Here is a 21,252-nt window from a genome sequence, read left to right on the forward strand (position 1 = left end):
TGCCTCAGAGAGCAGCCCACGGGAAGCCTTCCCGGCCATGTTGCCTGTTTGGGGGGATGAAACCAACTTGGGGGCAGACGAAGGGGGCTCCATGGAAGGAAGAGCAGAGGGAGAAGCAGGTAAAGGCAGGTGTCTTGGCCTGATACCCATCGGCCTTCCCTGGATACCACAGGCCAGGGACGCAGTGCAGACCACCCTGTAGGGGCATCAGACACAGAACCACTCACACAGGGGCCTCTCTCCACAGCAGGAGGCCACAGGAGGTCACAGCTAGTGTCCCATTGCTGTGCAGGGCTCTAAATGCAGGTCCGGGGACTGCAGATGAATCTTAGAGACTTTTTTTCTCTTTAATTAGTAGGCTTTTGTTTTTGTTTTTGTTTTTCAGAGTAGTTTTGATTTTACAGAAAAATTGACCAGAAAGTATATAAAGTTCCCAAATATGCCCAAGCACAATTTCCTCAATGATTTCTGTCTTGCATTAACATGGTATCTCTGTTGCAATTGATGAGCCAATCGATATGTTATTATTAATCAAAATGCACAGTTTACATTACGGTTCACTCTTGGTGGTGTGCATTCTGTGGGTTTTGACCAGTGATTATGTCAAGTATCCATCGTTACAGTATGCTCACGCTTCATCCCTCCTTTTGTCCCTCCAAATCCCTGGCAACCACAGATCTTTTTACTGTCTCCATAGTTTTGCCTTTTCTAGAATGTCATTCATTTGGAATCATGCAGTAGGTAGCCTTTTCAGATTGATTTCTTTCATCTAGTAATATGCATTTAATATGTCTGTTCATGGCTTAATAGCTCAATTCTTTTTTGGGGGGCGGGGGGACAGAGTCTCACTGTGTCACCCAGGCTGGAATGCAGAGGCATGATCTTGGCTCACTGCAACTTCCACCTCCCGGGTTCAAGCAATTCTCCTGCCTCAGCCTCCTGAGTAGCTATGATTTCAGGTGCGCACCACCATGCCCTGCTAATTTTTGTATTTTTAGTACAGACGGGGTTTCACCACGTTGGTCAGGCTGATCTCGAACTCCTGACCTCGTGATTCACCCGCCTTGGCCTCCCAAAGTGCTGGGATTACAGGCGTGAGCCAGTGCGCTCGGCTGATAGATCAATTCTTTTCATTACTAAATGGTATTCCACTGTATGCATGTGCCATAGTCTATCCATCTCTGCTTTGTATATCTTCTTTGGTGAGGTGTCTGTCCAGATCTCTTGACCATTTTTAATTGGGTTGTTTTCTTGTTGTTGAGTTTTAGTTTTTTGGGTTTTAGACACAAGTCCTTTATCAGACGTGTGGTTTGAAAATCTTTCTCTTCCAATATGTGGCTTGTCTTTTCATCCCTTAACAGTACCTCTCACAACTAGATGTGATGAATTTTAATGAAGCCAAACTTACCAATTTTTTCTTTCATGGATCATGCTTTTGTTGTCGTATCTAAAAAGTCATTGCCAAACCCTTAGGCTTTCTCTTATTGTTTGGGTGAGGGAGAAAGGACAAGATGGAGGAAGGTGAACAAGAAGGCACAATCCATGTTGCTTCCGGGTTCTTCCTCACCAACTTTCCTGCACGCAGGAAAATGCAGCCCGCGCCCGGGAAGATGCAGATCAACCGAGCATGCGCCAGGTGACGTCAATCTGAAGAGATTGCAACTTACCCTGCCACGCCTATGGAGACGCCCCTATCACACCCTTATCCCGCCCACTGCCCTCCCCCTTCCAGTACCAATGCATAAAAGTCCGCCACTGGCAGGAGCCGGTGTGACTTCTTTGGCCCCCGCATTCGTGGACCGAGAGTGCCGGCGTGACTTCCCTGGGCCCCCACACCTGAGGACCAGAGAACCTCGCCCGAGAGTGTGTGCATATTTGCAATAAAAGGCTGCCGCTTTTTTATGTATTTTGGCCTCATGTTTAATTACTTAGCTCTCCTAAATTAAGTTACATTAAATTAAATTAAGACACTTATGTTATCCTTAAAAGTTTAATAGTTTTGTGGTTCACACTTAGGTTTATGATCCCGTTTTGACTTATTTTTTGTGAAGCGTGTAAGTCTGTGTCTATATGCATTTGTTGGCATGTGTATCTGGTCATCACAGCACTGTTTGTTGAAAAGACTATCTTTCTCCATTAGGTTGCCTTTGCTCGTTTGTCAAAGATCAGTCGATTACATTTGTAGAGTCTATTTCTGGGCTCTCTGATCTGGAGGAAAAAGGTTTGTGGTTGCCAGGGATTTGGAGGGACGAAAGGCATGATCTTCGCTCACTGCAACCTCCACCTCCCAGGTTCAAGGGATTCTCCTGCCTCAGCCTCATGAGTAGCTAGGATTTCAGGTGTGTACCACCATGCCCTGCTAATTTTTGTATTTTGTCTATTATTTTTCTAATACCACACTGTCTGTTACTGCAGCTTTGTAGCAAGTCTTGAAGTCCTCTAAGTTTTTCTCCTGGATGTTATATTAACTATTCTGAGCCTTGCCTTTCAATCTATGTTTGAGAATGTGATTGTCAATATTCACAAAATAACTTGCTGGGATTTTGATTGGGATTGCACCGAATCTGTGGATCAAATTGGGAAGAACTGATAACAATATCGTGTCTTTCTATCCATAAACATGGCATATCTTTCCATTTATTTAGATCTTTTATTTATTTCATTAGAGTTTTGTAGTTCTCCTCACATAGATTTTGAACATATGTTGTTAGATTTGTACCTAAGTATTTCATTTTTCTTCATGCTAATATAAATAGTATTATCTTTTTAATATCAAATTTCAACTATTCATTATCAATATATAGAAAAGCAATGACTTGTATATAGTAATCTTGCATCTTGCAACCTTGTTATAATCATTTATTAGTCTCAGGAGGGTTTTTTGTTGATGTGGAGGGATTTTCTACGGACACAATCATGTCATCTTAAAAAAAAAGGCGTTCATTTCTTCCTTTCTAATCTGTGTGCCTTTTATTTTCTTTCCTTGTCTTATTGCATTAGCTAGGACTTTCATTACAATGTTAAACATCAGTGGTATAAATGTAAATAATCACTATTTATTGTGACAGAAAAATATCTCAGGCCCCCAACATCACTAAGCTAAAGGGAAAAGTCAAGCTGAGAACTGCTTAGGGTAAACCTGCCTCCCATTCTATTCAAAGTCATCCCTCTGCTCACTGAGATAAATGCACATCTGATTGCCTCCTTTGGAGAGGCTCATCAGAAATGCAGAAGAATGCAACCATTTGTCTCTCACCTATTTGTGACCTGGAAGCCCCTCCCTGCTTCAAGTTGTCCTGACATTGCTTAGATTGTGGACCAAACCAATGTTCATGTTACACATGTTGACTGATGTCTCCTGTCTCCCTAAAATATTTAAAACCAAGCTGTGTTCTGACTGTCAGGCCTCTGAGCCCAAGCTAAGCCATCATATCCCCTGTGACCTGCACATATACATCCAGATGGCCTGAAGTAACTGAAGGATCACAAAAGAAGTGAAAATGGCTTGTTCCTGCCTTAACTGATGACATTACCTTGTGAAATTCCTTCTCCTGGCTCATCCTGCCTCAAAAACTCTCCCACTGAGCACCTTGTGACCCCCACCCCTGCCAGCCAGAAAACAACCCCCTCTGACTGTAATTTTCCACTACCTACCCAAATATTACAATACAGCCCCACCCCTATCTCCCTTGCTGACTCTCTTTTCGGATTCAGCCCACCTGCACCCAGGTGAAATAAACAACCTTGTTGCTCACACAAAGCACGTTTGGTGGTCTCTTCACACAGACGCTAGTGAAATTTGGTGCCGTGACTCAGATTGGGGGACCTCTCTTGGGAGATCAATCCCCTGTCCTCCTGCTCTTTGCTGCATGAGAAAGATCCACTTACGACCTCAGGTCCTCAGACCAACCAGCCCCAAGAACATCTCACCAATTTTAAATGGGGTAAGCAGCCTCTCTTTACTCTCTTCTCCAACCTCTCTCACTATCCCTCAACCTCTTTCTCCTTTCAATCTTGGTGCCACACTTCAATCTCTCCCTTCTCTTAATTTCAGTTCCTTTCCTTTTCTGGTAGAGACAGAGGAGACGTGTTTTATCCATGAACCCAAAACTCTGGCACCGGTCACCAACTTGGGAAGACAGTCTTCCCTTGGTGTTTAATTCCTGCAGGGACGTCTGCCTGATTATTCACCCACATTTCATTAGTGTCTGATCACCGCAGGGATGCCTGCCTTCGTCATTCACCCACAATCCCTTGGTGGCAAGTCTATTGCAGGGACGCCTGCTTTGGCTGCTCACCCACATTGCAGCCTAGGGCTGCTCACCCCACCCCTTCTTTTCGTGTCTCTACTCTCTCTTCTCTCCACTTTCTTGGGGGGCAAGCACCCCTCACCCCTTCTCTCTGTGTCTCTACCCTCTCTTTTCTCTGGACTTGCCTCCTTCACTATGGGCAACCTTCCACCCTCCATTCCTCCTTCTTCTCTCTTAGCCTGTGTTCTCAAGAACTTAAAACCTCTTCAACTCACACCTGACCTAAAACCTTAATGCCTTATTTTCTTCTGCAATGCCGCTTAACCCCAATACAAACTCGACAATGGTTCCAAATAGCCAGAAAACGGCACTTTCGATTTCTCCATCCTACAAGATCTAGATAATTCTCGTCATAAAATGGGCAAATAGTCTGAGGTGCCTGATGTCTAGGCATTCTTTTACACATGGGTCCCACCCTGGTCTCTGTCCCCAATGCAACTCATCCCAAATCTTCCTTCTTTCCCTCCTGTCTGTCCCCTCAGTCCCAACCCCAAGAGTTGCTGAGTCTTTCTAATCTTCCTTTTTTACGGACCCATCTGACCTCTCCCCTCCTCCCCAGGCTGCTCCTCGCCAGGCCAAGCGAGGTCCCAGTTCTTCCTCAGCCTCCACTCCCCCACCCTATAATCCTTTTATCACCTCCCCTCCTCACACCCGGTCCGACTTACAGTTTCATTCTGTGACTAGCCCTCCCCCACCTGCCCAGCAATTACCTCTTAAAACGGTGGCTAGAGCTGAAGGCATAGTCAAGGTTAATGCTCCTTTTTCTTTATCCGGCCTCTCCCAAATCAGTTAGCATTTAGGCTCTTTTTCATCAAATATAAAAACCCAGCCCAGTTCATGGCTTGTTTGGCAACAACCCTGAGATGCTTTACTGCCCTAGACCCTGGAAGGCCAAAAGGCTGTCTTATTCTCAATATACATTGTATTACCCAATCCACTCCTGACATTAAATAAAACACCAAAAATTAAGTTCCAGCCCTCAAACTCCAAAACAGGACTTAATTAACCTTGCCTTCAAGGTGTACAATAATAGAGAAGAGTTGCAATCACTTGTGTCCTCTGTGAGAGAAACCCCAGCCACATCTCCAGCACACAAGAACTTCAAAATGCCTAAGCCACAGTGGCCAGGCGTTCCTTCAGGACTTTCTCCCCCAGGATCTTGCTTTAAGTGCTGGAAATCTGGCCACTGGGCCAAGGAATGCCCGTAGCCCAGGATTCCTCCTAAGATGTGTCCCATCTGTGCAGGACCCCACTGGAAATTGGACTGTCCAACTGACCCAAGGCTCTGACTGACTCCTTCCCAGATCTTCTTAGCTTAGTGGCTGAAGACTGATGCTGCCCAATTGCCTTGGTAGCTTCCTGGACCATCCCAGATGCTTTGGGTAACTCTTACAGTTGAGGGTAAGTCTGTCCCCTTCTTAATCAATACAGAGGCTACCCACTAGTTTTACCATCTTGACTAAACCATGATGTAAACTCACAAAAGGAAACCTAGCTGACCCCACAGATCCTAAATCCTTTGACCACTCCTTTCCATTCCTTAAAAACAGCTCTAGAAGCTGCTCCCACACTAGCTCTCCCTAACTCATCCCAATCCTTTTTCATTACACACAGTCAAAGTGCAGGGCTGTGAGGTCAAAATTCTTACACAAGGATCGGGACCATGCCCTGTGGCCTTTTTATCCAAACAACTTGACCTTACTGTTTTAGCTTAGCGTCATGTCTGTGTGTGGCAGCTGCCGCTTCCTTAATACTTTTAGAGGCCCTCAAAATCACAAACTATGCTCAACCTACTCTCTAGAGTTCTCATAACTTCCAAAATCTATTTTCTTCCTCACACCTGATGCACATATTTTCTGCTCCCCTCCACTACCTCTCAACAAGCCAAACTCATTGCCTTAACTCAAGCCCTCGCTCTTGCAAAAGGATTAAGCATCAATATTCATACTGACTCTAAATATGCCTTCCATATCCTGCACCACCATGCTGTTATGTGGGTAGAAAGAAATTTCCTCACTATGCAAGGGTCCTCCATCATTAATGCCTCTTTAATAAAAACTCTTCTCAAAGCTGCTTTACTTCCAAAGGAAGCTGGAGTCATTCACTGCAAGGGCCATCAAAAGGCATCAGATCCCATTGTTCAGGACAATGCTTATACTGATACAGTAGCTAAAAAGCAGCTAGCATTCCAACTTCTGTCCCTCACTGCAGTTTTTCTCCTTCTCATCTGGCCACTCCCACCTACTCCCCCGCTGAAACTTCCACCTATCAATCTCTTCCCACACAAGGCAAATGGCTCTTGGACCAAGGAACATATCTCCTTCCAGCCTCACAGGCCCATTCTATTCTGTCGTCATTTCATAACCTCTTCCATGTAGGTTACAAGCTGCTTGCCCGTCTCTTAGAACCTCTCATTTCCTTTCCATCATGGAAATCTATCCTCAAGGAAATCACTTCTCAGTGTTCCATATGCTATTCTACTAATCCTCAGGGATTGTTCAGGCCCCCTCCCTTCCCTACACATCAAGCTTGGGGATTTGCCCCTGCCCAGGACTGGCAAATTGACTTTACTCACATGCCCCGAGTCAGGAAACTAAAATACCTCTTGGTCTGGGTAGACACTTTCACTGGATGCGTAGAGGCCTTTCCCACAGGGTCTGTGAAGGCCACCATGGTCATTTCTTCCCTTCTGTTAGGCATAATTCCTCGGTTTGACCTTCCCACCTCTATACAGTCCAATAATGGACCAGCCTTTGTTAGTTAAATTACCCAACCAGTTTCTCAGACTCTTAGTATTCAGTGGAATTTTCATACCCCTTACCATCCTCAATCTTCAGGAAAGGTAGAATGGGCTAATGGTCTTTTAAAATCACACCTCACCAAGCTCAGCCACTGACTTAAAAAAGACTAGACAATACTTTTACCACTTTCCCTTCTCAAAATTCGGGCCTGTCCTCGGGATGCTACAGGGTACAGCCCATTTGAGCTTCTGTATGAACGCTCATTTTTATTAGGCCCCAGTCTTATTCCAGACACGAGCCCAACTTGGACTGTGCCCCAAAAACTTGTCATCCCTACTCTCTTCTGTCTAGTCATACTCCTATTCACCGTTCTCAAACACTCATAAATGCCCTGCTCTTGTTTACACTGCCGGTTTACACTGTTTCTCCAAGCCATCACAGCTGATGTCTCCTGGTGCTATCCCAAACTGCCACTCTTAACTCCCTCTTAAAGTAAATAAATACTCTTTGCTGGCAGGGCTATGCTGAACCTCCTTGGGCACTCTCTAATTGGATGTCCTGGATCCTCCCAATTCTCAGTCCTTTAATACCGGTTTTTCTCCTTCTCTTATTCGGACCTTTTGTCTTCCGTTTAGTTTTTCAATTCATACAAAACTGCTTCCAGGCCATCACCAATCATTCTATATGATAAATGCTCCTTCTAACAACCCCACAATATCACCCCTTACCCCAAAGTCTTTCTTCAGCTTAATCTCTCCCACTCTGGGTTTCCTTGCCACCCCTAATCCTGCTTGAAGCAGCCCTGAGGAATATCACCCATTATCTCTCCATACCATCCCCCCCAAAATTTTTGCTGCCCTAACACTTCAGTACTATTTTATATTATTTTTCTTATTAATATAAGAAGGCAGGAATGTCAGGCCTCTGAGCCCAAGCTAAGCCATCATATCCCCTGTGACCTGCACTATACATCCAGATGGCCTGAAGTAACTGAAGAATCACAAAAGAAGTAAAAATGGCCTGTTCCTGCCTTAACTGATGACATTACATTGTGAAATTCCTTCTCCTGGCTCATCCTGCCTCAAAAGCTCCCCCACTGAGCACCTTGTAACCCCCACCCCTGCCAGCCAAAAGACAACCCCCTTTGACTGTAATTTTCCACTACCTACCCAAATATTATAAAACAGCCCCACCCCATCTCCCTTCACTGACTCTCTTTTCGGACTCAGCCCTCCTGCACCCAGGTGAAATAAACAGTCTTGTTGCTCACGCAAAGCCTGTTTGGTGGTCTCTTCACACGGACGTGTGCAAAACTGACCACTGTGGGCACAAGTCATTAGGACCTTCTGAGGCTGGGTCACAACCGTGTGTCCTCAAACTTGGCAAAATAAACTTTCTAAACTAACTGAGACCTGTCTCAGATTTTTAGGGTTTATATTATCAATTAAAAACCAAAATTTAAATTAAAAAAAAGGAAAGCAGTGTTGAGGGGGGCATCCTTACCTTGCTCCTGATCTTAGCAGGGACACTTCAAGTTTCTCACCATTAAGTGTGACCACTGTGGGCTTTATGTCAAGTCGGGCTCCTTATCAAATTTCCCTCTAGTCCTCATTTGCTGAGAGCATTTATCATGAATGGGTGTTGGATTTTGTTAGATGCTTTTTCTGAATCTGCTATGATCATGTGACTTTTCTTCTTCAGCCTATTGTGGTGATGGATTACATGACTAGATTTTCAAATGCTGAACCAGTTTTGTGTACCTGAGATAAATTGCACTCTGTTGTGGTATATAATTCTTTTTATGCATTGTTTGGATTTGACTTGCTAATTTTTCATTGAAGATTTTTGCATCTATATTTACGAAAGCTATTGGCTTATGGCTTTCCCTTCTTGTGTCTTTGTCTGGTTTTGTTTTTAGGGTAACACTGGCTTTATAGAATGAGTCAGAAAACATTCCTTTTGCTTCTATTATCTGGAAGACATCATAGAAAATTACTATCAGTTCTTCCTTAAATGTTTGGTAGAATTCATCAGCAAACCTGTTCAGACCTGGTGCTTCCTGTTTGGAAGGTAATTATTTATTGATTCAATTCCTTTAATGCATACATACCTATTCATATTATCTATTCTTTCTTGTGTAAGTTTTGGTAGATTGCATCTTTAAGAAACTGATCCATTTCATCTAGGTTATCATATTTCTGGGCATTGAGTTGTTATGGTAATAATATTCTATTATTATCCTTTACAATATTCCTTTAGGATCAGTAGCAGTGGCCCCTATTTTATTTCTAATGCTCATAATTTGTGTCTCATTTCTTTCTTTGTTAACTTGGCTAGAGGTTTATCAATTTCATTGCTTTTTTTTTTCAAAGAACCAGCTTTCGGTTTTGTTGATTTTTCTCTAGTAGGTTCCTGATTTCCGTTTCATTGATGTCTGCTTTAGTTAAATTTTTCTGTCTACTATGTCTTTAATTAGTTCTTCTTTTCTAGTTTCTTGAGGTGGAAACTTAGATGATTTATTTCTGATCTTTCTTCTTTTCTAAAATGCCTTCTTTCAATGCCATAAACTTTCCGCTAAGCACTGCTTTTGTTGCATCTCACAAATTTTGATAAGTTGTGTTTTCATTTTCATTTATTTCAAAATATTGCTTAATTTCTCTGGAGACCTTTTCCTTTGACTGATGTGTTATTTAGAAGTGTTTTGTTTAATCTCCAGGTATTTTTAAATTTTCCAATTGTCTTTCTGTTATTGATTTCTAGTTTTATTGTGTTCAGAGAGCGTATTTTATTTTTTAGTTCTTTTAAACCTGTTGAGGTGTGTCGGGGCTTAGAATCTGGTCTGTCTTGGTGAATGTTCCACCTGAGCATGAGAAGAATGTATTTTGCTGTTGCTTCACAAAATATTCTATAGATATCCAGTAAATCGGCTGAATGACAGTGCTGTTCTGTTCAATTATGTCCTTACTGATTTTCGGTCTGCTGGATCTGTCCACTACTGAATGGTGTTGAAGTCTCCACATATGACAGTGGATTCTTCTACATCTTCTTGCTGTTCTATCAGATTTTGCTCCAAGTACGTGACACTCTGTTCTTACATATTAGAGATTGCTATTTCTTATCAGAGAGGCGACTCCTTTATCATTATCCAGTGCCTTTCTTTACTTCTGATAATTTTCCATGCTCTGAAGGCTGCTTTGTCTAAAACTAATAGAGCATCTCCAGCTTTCCATTGAATAGTATTAGCATGGTATAACTTTCTCCATCCTGTTACTTTTAATCTATCTGAGTCTTTATATTTAAAGCAAATTTCTTGATTTTCTTTTTAATCCACTCTGACAGTCTGCCTTTTAAATGAAGTATTTGGACCACTGGCATTTGAAGTGACTAGTGATGTTTGGATTAATATCTATCATATGTGTCACTGTTTTCTAGTCCTTGCTTTTGTTTTTTGTTTCTTTTTGTCTTTCGCTCTTCTTCTACCTTCTCTAGTTTTAACTGAGCATTTTGTGTGATTCTATTTTCTCTCCTCTCTTAGCATATTAATTAAAATATTCCCCCACTTATCCACAGATGTGCTTTCTGTGGTTTCAGTTACCCACTCTCAACCACAGTCTAAAAGTAGGTGAGTATAGTACAATAAAATATTTTGAGAGACAGACCATATTCACATAACTTTTATTACAGTATATTGTTACAATTGTTCTATTTTATTATTAGTTATTGTTGTTAATCTCTTACTGTGTATAACATATAAAGTAAACTTCATCTTAGGTATGTATGTATAGGAAAAACAACCATAGTCTATATAGGATTCAGTACTATCCACAGTTTCAGGCATCCACTTGGGATCTTGCAATGCATCCCTCATGGGTAAGGGGGGCTACTGTATTTTCCTTTCTTTTTTTCTTTTACTTTTAAAAATGGCTGTTCTAGAGTTTGCAATGTCCATTTGCAACTAATCCAAATTCGTCGTCAAATAACGCTATATTGTTTCATGGGGAGTGCAGGTACTTTGTAACAGACCACTCTCAATTCCTCCCTCCTGTCCCTTAAAACATTGCTGCCATTCATTTCACTTATTCTAAAGCATAATCACTAAATGTATGGTTGCAATTATTTTGAACAAATTGTTGTTTGCTAGATCAATGAAGAATAAGAAAAATAAAAGATTTTATTTTACCATTACATATCATTCTCTAACACACTTCTTTATGTTGACTCAAGTTTCCGACCTATTTCATTTTCCTTCTCTCTAAAGAACTTCTTTTTAACATTTCTTTCAAGGCAAGTCTACTGGTGGCAAATTCCCTCAATTTTTGTTTGTCTGCAACATTTTTTCTTTACTTTTGGAGGATAACTTTCACTAGATACAAAATTTTAGGTTGTTGGATTTTTTTCTTTCAAACTTAAAATGTTTAACTCCACACTCTCCTTGCTAATGTACTGTCTGAAGAAAAGTCTAATGTAATTCTTAACCTTAATCTTTGGTAATTTTCTTTATACTTTTCTCTCAGTTACTAAGAGAGGTGGGTGGAAATCTCAAATTAATTGTGCATTTTCATTTCTTCTTTTAGTTTTGTTGGTTTTTTTGCTGTACATATTTTAAAGTTCTGTTATTAGGAGCATACATGTTTTTGTTGTATATATCTTGAACGAAACATTTTGTCATTGTAAACTGTCCCTATCTTTTTCTGGGAATATCCCTTGTCCTGAAGTTTTCTTTGTCTACTATTCACACAAACACCCCAGTTTTCTTATTATTAGTGTCTGTGTGAGATCTCCTTTCCCATTCTTTTGTTTTCATCTATGTGTGCCTGTATACTTAAACTGGGATTTTTATAGACAGCGTATAGTTTGATCTTGTTTTTCCTTACCTTTTAGAATATCTTCTAATTTAAAAAAAATGAAAGCCCAACACAATGTATCTGGTTATAATAACTGAGGCATGCAGCCGTTAGTGTGAAGTTTTAGGTTAATGTGGCTAGGAGTTGAACTGTGTTTAATGTTTGATGAAGTTGTAAATTCCAGAGGCTTCAAATTCCTCTAGTGTTTTTGTTTCTGTCTCTCTCATTGCCCTTCTGTTTCTCTAAGAACTGTTTCTTAAATACACTTCATGCTTTCTAGCTCTTTCACCTATAATTCACCGTTATTACACCATAGCCCTGTTGATGCGGTTGTCGAGTATGGGAAGGGAAAACATTCTATCATCTTATGATTATTCTTTTGGCTTTTAATGAGTTTGTATCCCTAGGTCGTGACTTTCACAAGTGTTTCTTAGCTTTGCCCTTTTCTCCCCAGCTTGGGTAAGACAGGAAGACCAGAGGGGGTAGGAGTTGGGTAATTGGCTTGGCTCCTGAAATAAGGCTCTGCTAAAGTTCTTTCCCCTGCTGAGTAGGGCTTTGTTACGGACGTTCTCTGGGACTATTTCAAAATGGTTAATTTTCCTCTCTCCCTGGTTGAGATGTGAGGGGATTTTTTTCTTAGCTATTCAGAGTGAAAACTCAGTGGGATTAAAAATAAAACCTAATCAAGTGGAGGAGGGGTGGCTAGGAATGTGACCCCCAGAAATGTCTCACTCTTATGCCAGTCCACATTCAGCTGCTGGAAATTTGTCACAATTGCCATTAATATGTTCCCATCAGTTTATGACTCCAGTGGCTTTTGCTCCAGGTGAGCAGATCTCAGCTGTGAGTCTCTGCATTCTCCTGTCTCTCCCACTCCTGAGTGGAGGCTTCCCTGGGACCTCAATTCTCTGATGGGTCCAACAAAGGCACTGATTTTCACTTTGTTCAGCTTTTTTTTGTAGTAAAGGTGGGAGTGACTGTTTTCAAATACTTTACATGTCAGAGCTAAAATTGGAAGTCTCCAGTATTGCTTTTTTATTAAGTCTAATAATCTTTGCTTTTAATTTAGACCATTTACATTTTCAACTTAATTCTATAATCTTACTATTTGTTTTCTCTTTCCCAACCTCATTATACCTCATTCTACGTCCTTTTTTCCTGTTCCTCCTTTTTCCTGTATTCTTTTGGATTCATTTTAGCATTCCATTTTCTCTCCTCCATAGGCTTATCAGTTACGCCTCTTTGCTTTATGCTTTTTAAAGCTTGATCTAGGATTTATGATATGCATGCTTAATCTATTGCAGTTTATGTTCAAGAAAAGTTACTATTGTGTGATGTCGATGGAGAAAAATGATGAGACAAGTCTCAATCATTTTAGGAGGTTTATTTGCCAAAGTTAAGGATGTGTGCCCGGGAGACAGTTCTACGTCTTTCTTTGAAGATAATTTTGAGGGCTCTAAATTTAAAGGAGAAAGGGTGAAATACTGAGAAGTACACGATTTCCATGTAAGAAGCAGGCAGGGAAAAATAGCCATTCATGCCTTTGTCTGGCTCAGTGAATCTGCATTTTTTTTTTTTTTTTTTACATAAGGTGACACAGACAAATGGGGCAGAGGAAAAATGCAGGGAATCTGGATTTTACGCGAGATAATATAGACACAGTGGGGCAGGGGAACAGTCAGATATGCAGACGTGTCTGGTGGGCTGGTGGGCCGCGGTGACTGCACCTGTAAAGATAAGCTATCAGTTTACATTGCCATGGTGAAATTTTAACAGAAACACCTTACAAGATTTTGCAGCTCACTAAGAATTTCCTTGTGGGCAAAATATAGGAGAGGCATGTAGCTTTTCATCTTGTAGCCGTCTTATTTGGGAGCCAAAAGGGGGAGGCAGTTTGCATGTCCCACTTCCCAGCTTGACTTTGCCCTTTGGCTTAATGAGTTTGGGGTCCCAAGATTTAATTTCCTTTCCCAGTGTATTCTGCAAAATACATAAGCTGTATATTTCTGTTTCTCCCTCCTGTCCTCTGTGCATTTTTGTCCATATATTATTCTACAGATGTTACAAATTCCTAATACATTATCATTAATTTTGTTTTAAACAGTCATTATTATTATTATTACTTAATTTTTGTTTTGAGACAGAGTCTTGCTCTGTTGCCCAGGCTGGAGTGCAGTGGCACGATCTCGGCTCACCGCAACCTCCAATCCCTGCATTCAAGCAATTCTCCTGCCTCAGCCTCCCGAGTAGCTGGAATTACAGTCATGCACTACCATGCGGGGATAATTTTTGTATTTTTAGTAGAGATGGAGTTTCACCATGTTGGCCAGGATGGTCTCAAACTCCTGACCTCAAGTGATCTGTCCACTTTTGCCTCCCAAAGTGCTGGGATTACAGGCATGAGCCACCATGCCTAGCAACAGTCATTATTTTTAAAAGAAATTTTAAAATGAGAAAACAATGCCTTTTAGATTTATTCACATTTTCGCTTTTTTTTTTTCTGCTCATTTCTTTGTGTTGATCTGAATCTCCATCTCATATAATTTTCTTCCAGTTTAGAAACCTTCCTTTATCATTTCTTATAGTGTAGATTTATTCATGGTGAATTTTCACAGCTTCTGTTTATTTGAAAAAGCCTCTACTTCAGCTTGATTTTTTTTTTTTTTTAATACGGATTCTCATTCCTTTGCCCAGGCTGAAGTGCAGTGGCACAATCTCGGCTCACTGCAACCTCTGCCTCCTAAGTTCAAGTGATTCTCCTGCCTCAGGCTCCCAAGTAGCTGGGATCACAGGCACACACCACCATGCCCAGACAATTTCTGTAGTTTTAGTAGAGACGGGGTTTCACCATGTGGACCAGGCTGGTCTCGAACTCCTGACCTCAGGTGACCCAACCGCCTCGGCCTCCCAAAGTGTTGGGATTACAGGTGTGAGCCACTGCACCTGAGCTTCAGCTTGATTTTTGAAGGACACTTTCAATGACTGTAAAGTTCTATGAGGATATTGAAATTGCCTTTGCAAAATCGTGTCTGAGACAGTGAAAGAGATCTAACTTAACTGACTCTATCTTGCTTCTAACCTCCAAGCTGTCTTTGTTCAGTCCTGGATGTAGGTTGAACTAACTCTGGGAGAAACTTAGCTTATAGTTTAAAACAAAGACGATAACAACCCTTTCCCAAAGCAGACCTCCTTGCCTGGGGACTAGACTGCCTTTGTGGGACGAAGAAATTAGTCACAAAATTAGAAATTATGGTTTAGAATTCGTGCAGCTGGAGGCTACAAGAGTCTGACCCTCCCTAAACTGCTCCTAAGATCAGTGCTTGAGATTGCAGACCCTGTGCTTGATGGATCGGCTGGCACCACCCAGATCAATAAACTGACTCATATGATCTTGTGGCCTCCCACCCAGGAACTGACTCAGCAGTAGAAGACAGCTTCGACTCCCTATGATTTCATCTCTGACCTGACCAATCAGTACTCCCGACTCACTGGCTTCCCCTCACCCACTAAATTGTCCTTAAAAACCCTGATCCCTGAGTGCTCAGAGAGATTGATTTGAATAATAACAAAACTGTGGTCTCTCATACAGCAAGCTCTGTGTGAATTACTCTTTCTCTATTGTAATTCCCTTGTCTTGATAAATTGGCTCTGGCTAGGCAGCTGACAAGGTGAACCCATTTGTATTACATTATTTAAAAGATGTTTTGCATTGTCTCTTGTCTTGCACTATTTCTGATGATAAATCATCAGCCATTTTATCTTCGTGCTCCTGTATGTGTTGTTTCTTTTTGTTTTCCTAGATTCTTTTAAGGCTTTTCCTCCTCCATCCCCCTCCCTCAGTTTTACTGAGGTAAATAACAAATATTGATGTTCATTAATCATTTATTCAGTATCTATTAGACTGTTAATTCATCCAGTGACTTTTTAATTTCAGATAATTTTTATCTCTATTGCTTGCATTGGGCTCATTTTTATAGATTTCGTATCCTTCCTCACTGTGTTCATGTTTTCCTTTAAATCCTTCAGCATATTCATAATAGTCATTTAAATATTTTTTTTTTAATTTTTAACTTTTATTTTAGGTTTCAGGGTACATGTGCAGATTAGTTGTGGTAAATTCGTGTAATGGGAATTTGTTGCACAGGTTATTTGATCACCCATGTAGTAAGCCTAGTACCCAATAGTTATATTTTCTGATCCTCTCCCTTCTCCCACCTTCTATCCTCAAGTAGACCGCAGTGTCTGTTGTTCCGTTCTTTGCATTCATGAGTTCTCATCATTTAGCTCCCACTTATAAGTGAGAATATGTGGTATTTGGTTTTCTGTTCCTGTGTTCATTTGCTAAGGATAATGGCCTCTAGCTGCATCCATGTTCCCACAAAAGACGTGATCTTGTTCTTTTTTAGGGCTACATAGTATTCCATGGTGTATATGTACCATATTTTCTTTATCCAATCTGTCACTGATGGGCATTTAGATTGATTCCATCTCTTTGCTATTGTGAATAGTGCTGCAATTAATATTTGCATCCATGTGTCCTTATAGTAGAATGATTTATATTCCACTGGGTATATACCCAGTAATGGGATTGCTGGGTCCAGTGGAATTTCTGTGTTTAGCTCTTTGAGAACTTGCTATCCTTTTCACACTGGTTGAACTAATTTACAATCTCACCAACAGTGTATTGGTTTTCCCTTTTCCCCACAACCTTGCCAGCATCTGTCATTTTTTGGCTTTTTAATAATAGCCATAAAACGGTGAAATGGCTTAGCTGTATCCCTGCCCAAATCTCATCTTGAATTGTAGCTCCCATAATTCTCACATGTTGTGGGAGGGGCCCCCATTGAATCACAGGGGCAGTTTCCCCCATACTGTTCTCGGGATAGTGAATAAGTCTCATGAGATCTAATGGTTTAATAAGGGGAAACCCCTTCAGCTTGGCTCTCATTTCTCTCTTGCCTGCTGCCATGTAAGACATGCCTTTTGCCTTCTGCCATGATTGTGAGGCCTCCGCAGCCAGTGTGGAACTGTGAGTCCATTAAACCTCTTTTTAAATTATGCAGTCTCAGGTATCTCTTTATCAGCAGTGTGAAAATGGATTAATGCAGTAAATTGATACCAGCAGAGTGAAGTGCTATTGTAAAGATATCTGAAAATGTGGAAGTGACTCTGGAACTGGGTAACAGGCAAAGGTTGGAACATTTTGGAGGACTCAGAAGAAGGCAGGAAAACGTGAGAAGGTTTGGAACTTTCTAGACACCTGTTGAATGGCTTTGACCAAAATGCTGATAATGATACGGGTCAATGAAACTCAGGCTGAGGTGCTCTCAGATGGAGAAGAGGAACTTGTTGGGAACTACAGCAAAGGTGAGTGTTTCCATGGTTTAGCAAAAAGACTGGTGGCATTTTGCCCCTGCCCTAGAGAATTGTGGAACTTTGAACTTGAGGGAGATTATTTAGGGTATCTGGCAGAAGAAATTTCTAAGCAGCAAAACATTCAAGAGGTAACTTGAGTGCCATTAAAGACATTCTGTTTTAAAAGGAAAACAGAGCGTAAAAGTTTGAAAAATGTGTGGCCTGACAATGCAATAAAAAAGAAAAGCCCATTTTCCGAGAAGAAATTCAAGATGGCTACAGAAATTTGGATAAGTAACAAGGAGCCAAATATTCCTTGCCAAAACAATGAGGAAAATGTCTCCAGGGTATGTCAGAGGTCTTCACCATAGCCCCTCCTATCACAGGCCCAGAGGCTGAGGAGAAAAATAATGGTTTGTTGGGCCCAGGGCACCACTGCTGTGTGCAGCCTAGGGACTTGGTGTTCTGAGTTCCAGCCACTTTAGCCATGACTAAAAAGGGCCAAGGTACAGCTTGGGCTGTGGCTTCAGAGGGTGCAAGCACCAAGCCTCTGCAGCTTGCACATGGTGTTGAGCCTGCAGGTAAACAGAAGTCAAGAATTGAGGTTTCAGAACCTCTGCCTAGATTTCAGTGGATGTATGAAGATGCCTGGATGTCCAGGCAGAAGTTTGCTGCAGGGGCAGGGCCCTCATGGAAAACCTCTGCTAGGGCAAAAGAGAAATGTGGAGTTGAAGTGCCCACACAGAGTCCCCACTGGGGCACTGCGTAGTGTAGCTGTGAGAAGAGGGCTACCATCCTCCAGACCCCAGAATGGTAGATCCACCCACAGCTTCCACCATGCACCTGGAAAAGTCACAGACACTCAACTCCAGGCTGTGAAAGCAGCCGGAAGGGAGGCTGTACCCTGCAAAACCACAGGGGCAGAGCTGCCCAAGACCATGGGAACCCACCTCTTGCATCGGTGTGACCTGGATGTAAGACATGGATTCAAAGGAGATCATTTTGGAGCTTCAAGATTTGACTGCTCTGCTGGGTTTTGGACTTGCATTGGGCCTTTAGCCCCTTTGTTTTGGTCCATTTCTCTCATTTGGAATGGATGTATTTATCCAATGCCTGTACCCCGATTGTATCTAGGAAGTAACTAACTTGCTTTTGATTTTACAGGCTCATAGGCAGAAGACACTTGCCTTGTCTCAAATGAGACTTTGGACTGTGGACTTTTGAGTTAATACTGAAATGAGTTAAGACTTTAGGGTATTGTTGGGAAGGCATGACTGATTTTGAAATGTGAGGACATGAAATTTGGGAGGAGACAGGGGCAGAACGATATGGTTTAGCTGTGTTCCCCACCCAAATCTCATCTTGAATTGTAGTTCCCATAATTCCCACATGTTGTGGGAGGGACCCCCAATGAATCATGGAGGCAGTTTCCCCCATACTGTTCTCATGGTAGTGAATAAGCGTCATGAGATGTGACGGTTTTATTAGGGGAAACTCCTTTTGCTTGACTCTCAGTTCTCTTGCCTTCTGCCATGTAAGATGTGCCTTTCTCCTTCCACCATGATTGTGGGGCCTCCCCAGCCATGTGGAACTGTGAGTACATTAAACCTATTTTCCTTTATAAATTACCTAGTCTCAGGTATGTCTTTAGCAGCAGCATGAAAATAGACTAACACAAATGGCTATTTTGTAAAGTGATTGTCCACTTCTTTCATCATCTCTGTCATTGGTGTTTGTTTCACTTGATTGATTTTTCTCCTGGTTATGGGCCAACTTTTTCTGATTGTTTATATGTCTAATCATTTTTAAGTTGGATGCTGGACCTTATGCATGTTACATTCGAGAAAAGAAAAATAGCTCAGAGCAGTCTGGGCTATTTGAGGTATGCAAAATTTATCAGGCCCTGCAAGACATCAGTGTGTGGGGGGACTTCAGTCACACCTTTCACACCCATGCCCAGGAGCAATTGTTGAAAGGCATTTTGTTCCTGACTAGTTGCCTCACCCATTGTCTTCATGTTCCTGGAATTTGTGCTATAAAGAATAATATACAGCCAATCAGCTGCTTATGTTATTTTAATATAAATTCTTGGTAAACAACTTAGGAACTGCCTCTTTTTTTTTTTTTTTTCTTTTTAATTTAAAGAGCTACTAGCAACTGTTGCTTATCAGAGTGTATATTCAGGGCAATTTAAATCAGTGCTCCCAGGTTGCAGTTCTCAGACTTGACCCAGATGAAGTCTTACCTTGTTTGTCTCAGTTTTTTCCTTTAGGTCAACACAATATTGAGTGTGTAGCCTCTGTTATTTTCCAAAGAATGTTGAAGTTCATTTTAGCACTCAGCTAAGTTGCTTGCAGATCAGACCCGTTTGAGGTTTGTTTTTAATCTTTGTGAAAGCGTGTTTAAAGAAGGCTCCCTCTAGAGCTAATTCAGCCTGACTATTTAGTCATATCCATTCTGAGGTCTCCTGAATGTCCTGGGTGTTCCTGAGGTCTCTCTTCGCTGACTAGTTGAAATGCAAATTTATTCTTGTCCTGAGTGAACTCTAGGCATTGTTCAACTTACAGCTCTGAAGTTCTTTACGCAGCTTTATGGAGTCTCACCCTGCACATGTATGGCTTAGTCTTCAGTCTATGTCTTTGTTTGTTTGTTTGTTTTTTGAGACAGAGTCTTGCTTTGTTGCCTAGGTTGGAGTGCCATGGGGATTGTAGCTCACTGCAACCTCCACCTCCTGGGTTCAAGCGATTCTCCTGCCTCCGTCTCCCAAGTATCTGGGAATACAGGCATGCGCCACCAGACCCAGCTAATTTTTGTATTTTTGGTAGAGATGGGGTTTCACTGTGTTGACCAGTCTGGTCTCGAACTTCTGACCTCAAGTGATCCGCCTGCCTCAGCCTCCCAAAGTGCTGGGATTACGGGCATGAGCCGCTTTGCTCGGCCTGGTCTTCAGTCAATGTCTAAAGGAATCACCATGCAGACTCCGGGACCCTCCCTCTCTGGGTAGCCCCCTCATCTCGGGTACTCTGGACCCCCAGGACTGGCTGCCTTCACTTCCCCAGACTCCACACTGTATCCTCACCTCGGTGACACTCCACCCTGTGCTTGGGTTCCCCTCCCCGTCCCCTCGTCTCTTGGAGATTACAATCTTCGCTGCTTGTTTTCCCATGTCTGGAAGCAGTTGTTTCACAGTCATTGTCTAGTTTTCTGGTTGTTTGTGCCAGGAGAGCAAGTTCAGCATCAGTGCCTCCATCAGGGCCAGAGGCAGAACTCTACAGCCTGTGTTCCACGGGGCAGAGAACTCAATGGATTCTATTCAGAGAATCTCAGAGTGAGTCAAAGTTAGATGACACCTTCTGGATGTAATCGAAACTTAACAGAATGTGGGAAAACAGTTTTTTTTAATGAAACATGTGTCAGAGCATGGCCCTGGGACAGCAGAGGCTCACCACACTCCACCAGCAGAATGATCGGAGATGAGGAGGGGTCTAGTTTAGACCAATTACTGTTATCCAGAATATGGATCAATAAAAAGAAAATACCCCCATAGAACTGGAGTCACTAAACTTTATTTGTATAAACACCCAGTAGTAAATGTTTTCGACTTCGCAGGACACATCTAATCTCTGTCACATCTCCTTTTATGACCCTTTCTAAAAACTATTCTTAGCTCGCAGGCAATAGAAAAATAGTCCACAGGCTGAATTTGGCCAACTAGCTATAGTTTGCTAACCATTACGATGGAATTGGAATAATAGAATAAGCCATTCACAGAAGAAGAAAAAGAAAATTACTAATGCAGGTATGAAAAGAGACTTAGCTTCCCTAATCATCAGGAAAATATGATTTAAAGTAAGCAAGAGGACATTTCACACTAATCAAATTGGGAAAATGTTAAAAGACTGACAATATCAAGAGTTAGTGGAGACAAAGAGAAACAGCCATTCTCACACACTGCTGGTAGGAGTGTAAATTAATTCAGCCACTTTGAGAAGCAATTTGTCA

This window comes from Trachypithecus francoisi, unplaced genomic scaffold, assembly GCF_009764315.1.
Source record: "Trachypithecus francoisi isolate TF-2019V2 unplaced genomic scaffold, Tfra_2.0 Lachesis_group3, whole genome shotgun sequence".
NCBI lineage: Eukaryota > Metazoa > Chordata > Mammalia > Primates > Cercopithecidae > Trachypithecus > Trachypithecus francoisi.